The following is a 9,503-nucleotide window of genomic DNA, read 5'->3' as shown; positions in this document are numbered from 1 at the left end:
TTGTAGGGAGTTTTTCCTAGCCACCGTGCTTCTACACCTGCATTGCTTGCTGTTTGTGGTTTTAGGCTCTGTTTCTGTACAGAACTTTGAGATATCAGCTGATGTAAGAAGGGCTATATAAATACATTTGATTTGATTTAAATATCTACTCAGAATTAAGATTCAAAGATGTCTGCAAAAAGAATGGGGTGTCAGCTATGACATTTGTATTTGTATATATTAGGGATCCCCATTAGTTCCTGCCAAGGCAGCAGCTACTCTTCCTGGGGTCCATCAAAATTAAAGCCGTTTTTAAAGCTATTTAAAAGATTACATGAAATTACATTTCATAACACTTTTCACAACACATTTAAGTGTGTGCCCTCAGGCCACTACTCTACTACCACATATCAACAACACAAAATCCATGTGTACGTGTGTGTGTACGTGTGTGTATGTTGTCATGTGTGTGTGTATGTGTGTGTCTGTGCCTGTGTGTGTGTCTCCACACATTCTGTTCCATAAATTGTATTTTTATCAGATTTTTCAAGTGAGTCACTTGATGTGGAATATAGTTCCATGCAGTCATGGCTCTATGTAGTACTGTGCGCTTTCTACAGTCTGTTCTGGACTTGGGTACTGTGAAGAGACCTCTTGTGGGGTATGCATATGTGTCAGAGCTGCGTGCTAGTAGTTTAAACAGACAGCTTGGTGCATTCAACATGTCAGTACTTCTTGATGAAGTCAATCTCTCCTCTCCTATTAATGTTAGCTCTCCATGTACATTCGCAAGGACCAGCCTTGCTGCCCTGTTCTGGGCCAATTGTAATTTTCCTAAGTCGCTCTTTGTGGCACCTGACCACACGACTGGAGTGTACATTAGTCCAGGTGCATTCGGAAAGTATTCAGCCAACTTCCCTTTTTCCACATTTTGTTACCTTACAGCCTTATTGTCAAATCGATTAAATAAATGTTTTTCCTCATCAATCCACAGATAATACCCCGTAATGACATCACAATACCCCATAATGACATCACAATACCCCATAATGACAAAGTGGAAACAGGTTATTAGAAATGTTTGCAAATGTATACAAAAAAACATCAGAAATACCTTATTTGTGTAAGTATTCAGACCCTTTGATATGAGACTCGAAATTGAGTTCAGGTGCATCCTGTTTCCATTGATCATCCTTGAGATCTTTCTACAACTTGATTGGAGTCCACCTGTGGTAAATTCAATTGATTAGACATGATTTGGAAAGGCACACACCTGTCTATATAAGGTCCCACAGTTGAAAGTGCATGTCAGAGCAAAAACCAAGCCATGACGTTGAAGAAAATTGTCCGTAGAGCTCAGAGACAGGATTGTGTCGAGGCACAGATCTGGGGAAGGGTACCAAAACATTTCTGCAGCATGAAGGTCCCCAAGAACAGTGGCCTCCATCAATCTTAAATGGAAGAAGTTTGGAACCACCAATACTCTTCCTAGAGCTGGCCGCCCGGCCAAACTGAGCAATCGGAGGAGAAGGGCCATGGTTAGGGAGGTGACCAAGAACCCGATGGTCACTCTGACAGAGCTCCAGAGGTTCTATGTGGAGATGGGAGAACCTTCCAGAAGGACAATCATCTCTGCAGCACTCCACAAATCAGGCCTTTATGGTAGTGGCCAGACGGAAGCCACTCCTCAGTAAAGGCACATGACAGCCCGCTTGGAGTTTGCCAAAAGGTACCTAAAGGACTCTCAGACCATGAGAAACAAGATTCTCTAGTCTGATAAAACCAAGATTGAACTCTTTGGCCTGAATGCCAAGTGTCACGTGTGGAAGAAACCTGGCGCCATCCCTACGGTGAAGCATGGTGGTGGCAGCATCATGCTGTGGGGATGTGTTTCAGCGGCAGGGACAGGGAGACTAGTCAGGATCGAGGGAAAGATGAACGAAGCAAACCACAAAGAGATCCTTGATGAAGATTGGGGCGAAGGTTCAACTTCCAACAGGACAATGACGTTAAGCACATAGCCAAGACAACGCAGGAGTGGCTTCGGGACAAGTCTCTGAATGTCCTTGAGTGACCCAGCCAGAGCCCAGACTTGGTGCATTCGGAAAGGGTCTAAATACTTTCCGAATGCACCATGACAGTTTACAATCCGGGGTTACTCCAAGCAACTTAGTCTCCTCAACTTGCTCAATTTCCACATTATCCATTAGAAGATTTGGAGCGGAAATGGAGGAAAACTAGCCTCCCTGCGGACCTGGCATCTTTTCACTCCCTCCTCTCTACATTTTCTTCCTCTGTTTCTGCTGCTAAAGCCACTTTCTACCACTTAAATTCCAAGCATCTGCCTCTAACCCTAGGAAGCTCTTTGCCACCTTCTCCTCCCTCCTGAATTTTCCTCCCCTCCCCACCCTCCTCCCTCTCTGCTAATGACTTTGTCAACCATTTTGAAAGAAGGTTTACGACATTCGATCCTCGTTTGTTAAGTCAAATGACACCGCTGGTCCTGCTCACGTTGCTCTACCCTATGCTTTGATCTCTTTCTCCCCTATCTCTCCAGATGAAATCTTGCGATTTGTGACGGCCGGCCGCCCAACAACCTGCCCGCTTGACCCTATACCCTCCTCTCTTCTCCAGACCATTTCCGGAGACCTTCTCCCCTACCTCACCTCGCTCATCAACTCATCCTTGACCGCTGGCTACGTCCCTTCCGTCTTCAAGAGAGCCAGAGTTGCACCCCTTCTCAAAAAACCTACACTCGATCCCTCTGATGTCAACAACTACAGACCAGTATCCCTTCTTTCTTTTCTCTCCAAAACTCTTGAGCGTGCCGTCCTTGGCCAGCTCTCTTGCTATCTCTCTCAGAATGACCTTCTTGATCCAAACCAGTCAGGTTTCAAGACTGGTCATTCAACTGAGACTGCTCTTCTCTGTGTCACGGAGGCTCTCCGCACTGCTAAAGCTAACTCTCTCTCCTCTGCTCTCATCCTTCTAGACCTATCTGCTGCCTTTGATACTGTGAACCATCAGATCCTCCTCTCCACCCTCTCCGAGTTGGGCATCTCCGGCGTGGCTCACTCTTGGATTGCGTCCTACCTGACAGGTCGCTCCTACCAGGTGGCGTGGCGAGAATCCGTCTCCGCACCATGTGCTCTCACTACTGGTGTCCCCCAGGGCTCAGTTCTAGGCCCTCTCCTATTCTCGCTATACACCAAGTCACTTGGCACTGTCATATCCTCACATGGTCTCTCCTATCATTGCTACGCAGACGACACACAATTAATCTTCTCCTTTCCCCCTTCTGATAACCAGGTGGCGAATCGCATCTCTGCATGTCTGGCAGACATATCAGTGTGGATGACAGATCACCACCTCAAGCTGAACCTCGGCAAGACGGAGCTGCTCTTCCTTCCGGTGAAGAACTGCCCGTTCCATGATCTCGCCATCACGGTTGACAACTCCATTGTGTCCTCCTCCCAGAGTGCTAAGAGCCTTGGCGTGACCCTGGACAACACCCTGTCGTTCTCCGCTAACATCAAGGCGGTGACCCGATCCTGTAGGTTCATGCTCTACAACATTCGCAGAGTACGACCCTGCCTTACACAGGAAGCGGCGCAGGTCCTAATCCAGGCACTTGTCATCTCCCGTCTGGATTACTGCAACTCGCTGCTGGCGGGGCTCCCTGTCTGTGCCATTAAACCCCTACAACTCATCCAGAACGCCGCGGCCCGTCTGGTGTTCAACCTTCCCAAGTTCTCTCACGTCACCCCGCTCCTCCGCACACTCCACTGGCTTCCAGTTGAAGCTCGCATCTGCTACAAGACCATGGTGCTTGCCTACGGAGCTGTGAGGGGAACGGCACCTCCGTACCTTCAGGCTCTGATCAGTCCCTACACCCAAAGAAGGGCACTGCGTTCATCCACCTCTGGCCTGCTCGCCTCCCTACCTCTGCAGAAGCACAGTTCCCGCTCAGCCCAGTCAAAACTGTTCGCTGCTCTGGCACCCCAATGGTGGAACAAGCTCCCTCACGACGCCAGGACAGCGGAGTCAATCACCACCTTCCGGAGACACCTGAAACTCCACCTCTTTAAGGAATACCTGGGATAGGATAAAGTAATCCTTCTACCCCCCCCCCCCCCCCAAAAAAAGATATAGATGTACTATTGTAAAGTGGTTGTTCCACTGGATATCATAAGGTGAATGCACCAATTTGTAAGTCGCTCAGGATAAGAGCGTCTGCTAAATGACGTAAATGGAAGATTTAGTTGAGGTTTAGGTTTAAGTGAATGATTTGTCCCAAATACAATGCTTTTAGGTTTAGAAATATTTAGGACTTGCTTGTTTCTTTCCACCCATTCTGAAACTGACTGCAGCTCTTTGTTAAGTGTTGCAGTAATTTCACTTGTTGTGGTAACTGACGTGTATAGCGGTGAGTCATCAGTATACATAGACACACAGGCTTTACTGTGTTAGTAAAGATTGAAAAAAGTAAGGGGACTAGACAGCTGCCCTGTGGAATGCCTGACTCTACCTGGATTATGTTGGAGAGGCTTCCATTAAAGAACACCCTTTGTGTTCTGTTAGACAGGTAACTCTCGATCCACAATATGGCAGGGGATGTAAAGCCATACATGTTTTTCCATCAGCAGATTATGATCGCTAATGTCAAAAGCTGCACTGAAGTCTAACAAAACAGCTCCCACAATCTATCTCACAATTTACACACTTTATCTCAGCCAGTCATCAGTCATTTGTATAGATGCCGTGCATGTTGAGTGACCTTCCCTATAAGCGTTCACAATCATTCATTGACTCAGATGGCTCATTCATCACAAAACCCATTGATATTGCAAGTACTTTAAGGATTTTTTTTATTGGCAAGATTAGCACATTTAGGCATAAATCAGACTCCCCTTACATTATTAAACACCTGTTGAGAGGTTTCTCAACCAACAGGGTATGCAGGGTGCTGTTCATCCAGCCCAGCACTAACACATACACACGTACATAATCACGCATGCACGCATGCACAAACGCACATACACACTCACACCCAGCAGTTCGAAGTAAACAACTATCCATCAAGCTTTGGATTAATCACGTGTGTGTTTGTGCCGTGAAGAAACACACACACTCTTTAGATTATTATTTTTTAAGTGTTAATGTGGTTTGCAGTTTTACGAGAGAGATTCAGGCGACTGAGATGCAGCCAAAAGGTCCCTTTCGGTTTAGTGACTGACCTGTCAAGGAACAGACACGGAACAGTGAGCCTTATGGTTCTGACTCCCTGTTGTGCATTTAGATCAGAGTCTTAAGCGGCGTCTTCCCCTTCACCTGCACTGATATGAGAGAGCTTGACTGGCGGCCAACTGCTTTGAGCTGTCTCCTGTGGAGATGGAAGGGAGGAGAGGAGGAAGGGAGAGGAGGACAGGAGGAAAGGAGGTGAGGAGGAAAGGAGAGGAGGAGAGGTGGAAAGGACAGGCAGAAAAGGAGAGGAGGAGAGGAGAAGAGGAGGAAAGAAAAGGGGGAGAGGAGGAAAGGAGGAGAGGAGGAAAGGAGAAGAGGAGGAAAGGAGAGGGGGAGAGGAGGAAAGGAGAGGAGGAAAGGAGAGGAGGAGAGGAGAGGAGGAGAGGAGGAAAGGAAGAGATGTGGAGAGGACACTGACACTGCATCTCATCTATGGTAATATGTTTGCCAGGGAAGTTCTAATGTTTGAGTCTGTGCTCTGCTCGGGTGTGTACAAAATGTACCTAAAATAAATTACATCAAAAAGCTGAAGGCAGGCAGCTGTGACCTTGTTGTGGATTAAATGAAGTGAGAAGTAGTTTGTGATTGTCTACAACTGAAAATGTATCCACTCACTACTTTGGAAAAGAGTGTCTGCTAAACTACTCAAATGTAAAATCATTGCAGTCATGTTAAAGACCTTTTTCCAGAAGCAAAACCTTTTTAGTTAATGCTGTGCAACCTGTGAACAAATCAAATGGGACCTTGTGAAGGAACATAGGAAATGAAAGAAATGCAGTGAAAAGTACATCTCATAATCTCAAAGGGTTGCTGTGTTCCTGTCCAGGGGCCTCATTTATAAAACGGACTTACGATCAATGTTGATCTTAAGTCTGACTTACGCAGAAAACCACCTATAAGTAGTTATTTATAAAACCTGACTTTGACGTGGAAATGATCTTATCTCTACGCACATTCTAGACTTGACATAAGTGATTTTCCTGCTGGTTATGTACGGGGATTGCAGTTTGGGACGCATATGCCTCCAAGCCTGGGGTGAACTTTGCATTAGCTTTATGAACCATTTGTTAGGAATTATCATTAAATGTGTGAGGAATTAATTGCCAGACGCAAGGTGTTTTGAATTAAAAACAGGATGCGATGTTCTATATAAATAGTGTGTCAAATTAGAAAAAAGTATCCATGGCTGTTCTTGCGTTCTTGGAAGACATTGAAAACCGTGCTTTTAGAAGGGAGAGAGTTTTCAGAGACCGGAATGACTTTTTTGGGATGATCCATGGCTATTCCTGACTAAACCCTCATTTGTGCTAGCATTCTATAAGGGGAAATTGCTGATTGTAAGTCACGTTCAGGTGCCGTCAATGTTAAGTTAATGAGAGATTTATAGATCACAGGTGCGTAAGTTACAAACGGGCTTCTTAGAAGCGGCCTAAGCAAGGTTTTTTATGCTCAGTATATTTTGTGAATCCAACGTAAACACACCGTCGGACATTATCTTACGACTAAGTTCAAGTATAAATCTAATAACATTTTTAGAAATGAGGCCCCAGGGGTATGTCTGTCATTTAAACACTAACTGCTTTTTCTTTTCTTTTTTTATGTAAACAATTGATTGAATTTTTATCATACATTAAACAAAAGAACCACACAACACACCTAGGCCTAACTGTAGACAAGCCCAATGGGCCAAAGCAAATAAAACAATAACTAACCAGACCAACCAACATATACAACACATTTAAATAATTAAACAAAACACATAGGAAGAGTTTTTTGATTCTGTTCTGATAAGTGGTATTTCATGTCCATGATATTCCTTTATGTGATAAGTGGTATTTCATGGCCATGATATTCCTTTATGTGATAAGTGGTATTTCATGTCCATGATATTCCTTTATGTGATAAGTGATATTTCATGTCCATAATATTCCTTTATGTGATAAGTGGTATTTCATGGCCATGATATTCCTTTATGTGATAAGTGGTATTTCATGGCCATGATATTCCTTTATGTGATAAGTGGTATTTCATGGCCATGATATTCCTTTATGTGATAAGTGGTATTTCATGGCCATGATATTCCTTTATGTGATAAGTGGTATTTCATGGCCATGATATTCCTTTATGCGACAAGTGATATTTCATGGCCACGATATTCCTTTATGCGACAAGTGATATTTCATGGCCCCGATATTCCTTTATGCGATAAGTGATATTTCATGGCCCCGATATTCCTTTATGCAATAAATGATATTTCATGGCCACGATATTCCTTTATGCGATAAGTGATATTTCATGGCCACGATATTCCTTTATGCGATAAGTGATATTTCATGGCCACGATATTGCTTTATGCGATAAGTGATATTTCATGTCCACGATATTCCTTTATGCGATAAGTGATATTTCATGTCCATGATATTACTTTATGCGATAAGTGATATTTCATGTGCATGAAATTCCTTTATGCGATAACTGATATTTCATGGCCACGATATTCCTTTGTGCGATAAGTGATATCTCATGGCCACGATATTCCTTTATGCGATAAGTGATATTTCATGGCCACGATATTCCTTTATGCGATAAGTGATATTTCATGGCCACGATATTCCTTTGTGCGATAAGTGATATCTCATGGCCACGATATTCCTTTATGCGATAAGTGATATTTCATGGCCACGATATTGCTTTATGTGATAAGTGATATTTCATGGCCACGATTTTCCTTTATGTGATAAGTGATATTTCATGGTGTCACGTCCTGATCAGTAAAGGGTCTATTTGTTATTGTAGTTTGGTCAGGACGTGGCAGAGGGTATTTGTTTTCATGGTTTTGTGTATGTGTTTAGATAGAGGGATATTTTGTGTAGACTGTTTCTGGGGTTTATTGGTATAAGTGTCGATGTAGAGGGGGTAGTTGATTTAGGTGGTTCGGGGTGTGTGTGTATTGTAGAGGTGTATTTGATTTATGTGTTCTGGGGTGTTGGGTATGTTCTTGTGTTTGTATTTCTAAGGGGCTGTTCTAGTTTTGTATTTCTGTGTTGGCCTGGTATGACTCTCAATCAGGAACAGCTGTACATCGTTGTTGCTGATTCAGAGTCATACCCAAAATATAAACTTGTTTTACTCCAATCTTTGTAAACAATGTACATGTAAACAAAGACTGTATAGCCTCAAAACATGGTTCATAGTATGATGTTGATATCATGGATGGTAAGTGATAAGAGCCAGTGAAAGTAAAACAAGTTTATATTTTGGGTTCTGATGGGGTACGACAGTTGAACTAAGCTCATAAGGCATTTATACATTATATTCTTCAAGAATCAATGGCTAATATATCATTCATTTATACGTCCAAAAATGGATGTATCAACTAAGAAGTCCAGCTGTAAAGGCACATAAAGGAATATCATGGACATGAAATTTCACTTATCAGTGAAATTGATCAGTCCTTGCATCCATACTGTAGCTCTGTCTATGAATTCTCCAGGCCCATCCCTCAGCTTTTTACCAAAACACAAGCAGGGAGAACTCTTATTGTTTCAATGAAGGATTCTAGCTTTAAGGAAAAGCACAAATTGTTTCCATATCTTTTTGCATGCTGTATGGTTTTTCTCCAGCCTTTTGGCTCACATAATTTCATACAATTATGTTTTTATTAACAGATCCATCCATTCTGTGAACCCTGGCTCATTAGAGCTTTGCCAATATTTCAGGACCAGCATTAACACTGACACAATACCTAACATAATATCTTAAATTCTCTGTGAGGTTTGCTGCTTTCTGTCTGAGGTTTCTGTCTGAGGTTTCAAGGCTTCCAATGTCGTTAAAGCAGGACAAGAAACTGTCACATCCCCACAAATGCTCCAAATGTAAAAGCCTCTCTGCTTTGAAGCAGCTGAAAGCTACAGTCTGGGATTTGGAAAGCTGGGATTTCGATTATTGATATTTACCCATTGATTCTTGAAGAATGTAACTTATAAATGTCCTCATTAGCTTAGCACAAATAACTGTCTTACATCATAACACAAAATGTAAGGTTCTATTGCTCTGTTGTTAACAAACAACAAGAATGTAAACCAAAAATGTATTGCTTCAACACATGTTTAAAATCATCTTTTGGATGTGATGGACTGTCTATGAATCTCAGAGGAGTTGTATTTCCCAAACCAAATCACTTAGCTGTATACCAAAACAAGTGGCGAGGCTGGTGGCCATTTTTTGCTGTTTTTTCGAATCCCAGAATGTAGCTTTAAGATATAATAAAATGTCTTTCT

This window comes from Salmo salar, chromosome ssa11 (assembly GCF_905237065.1).
Source record: "Salmo salar chromosome ssa11, Ssal_v3.1, whole genome shotgun sequence".
Classification (NCBI taxonomy): Eukaryota; Metazoa; Chordata; class Actinopteri; order Salmoniformes; family Salmonidae; genus Salmo; species Salmo salar.
Note: the sequence above shows the minus strand (reverse complement) of the source record.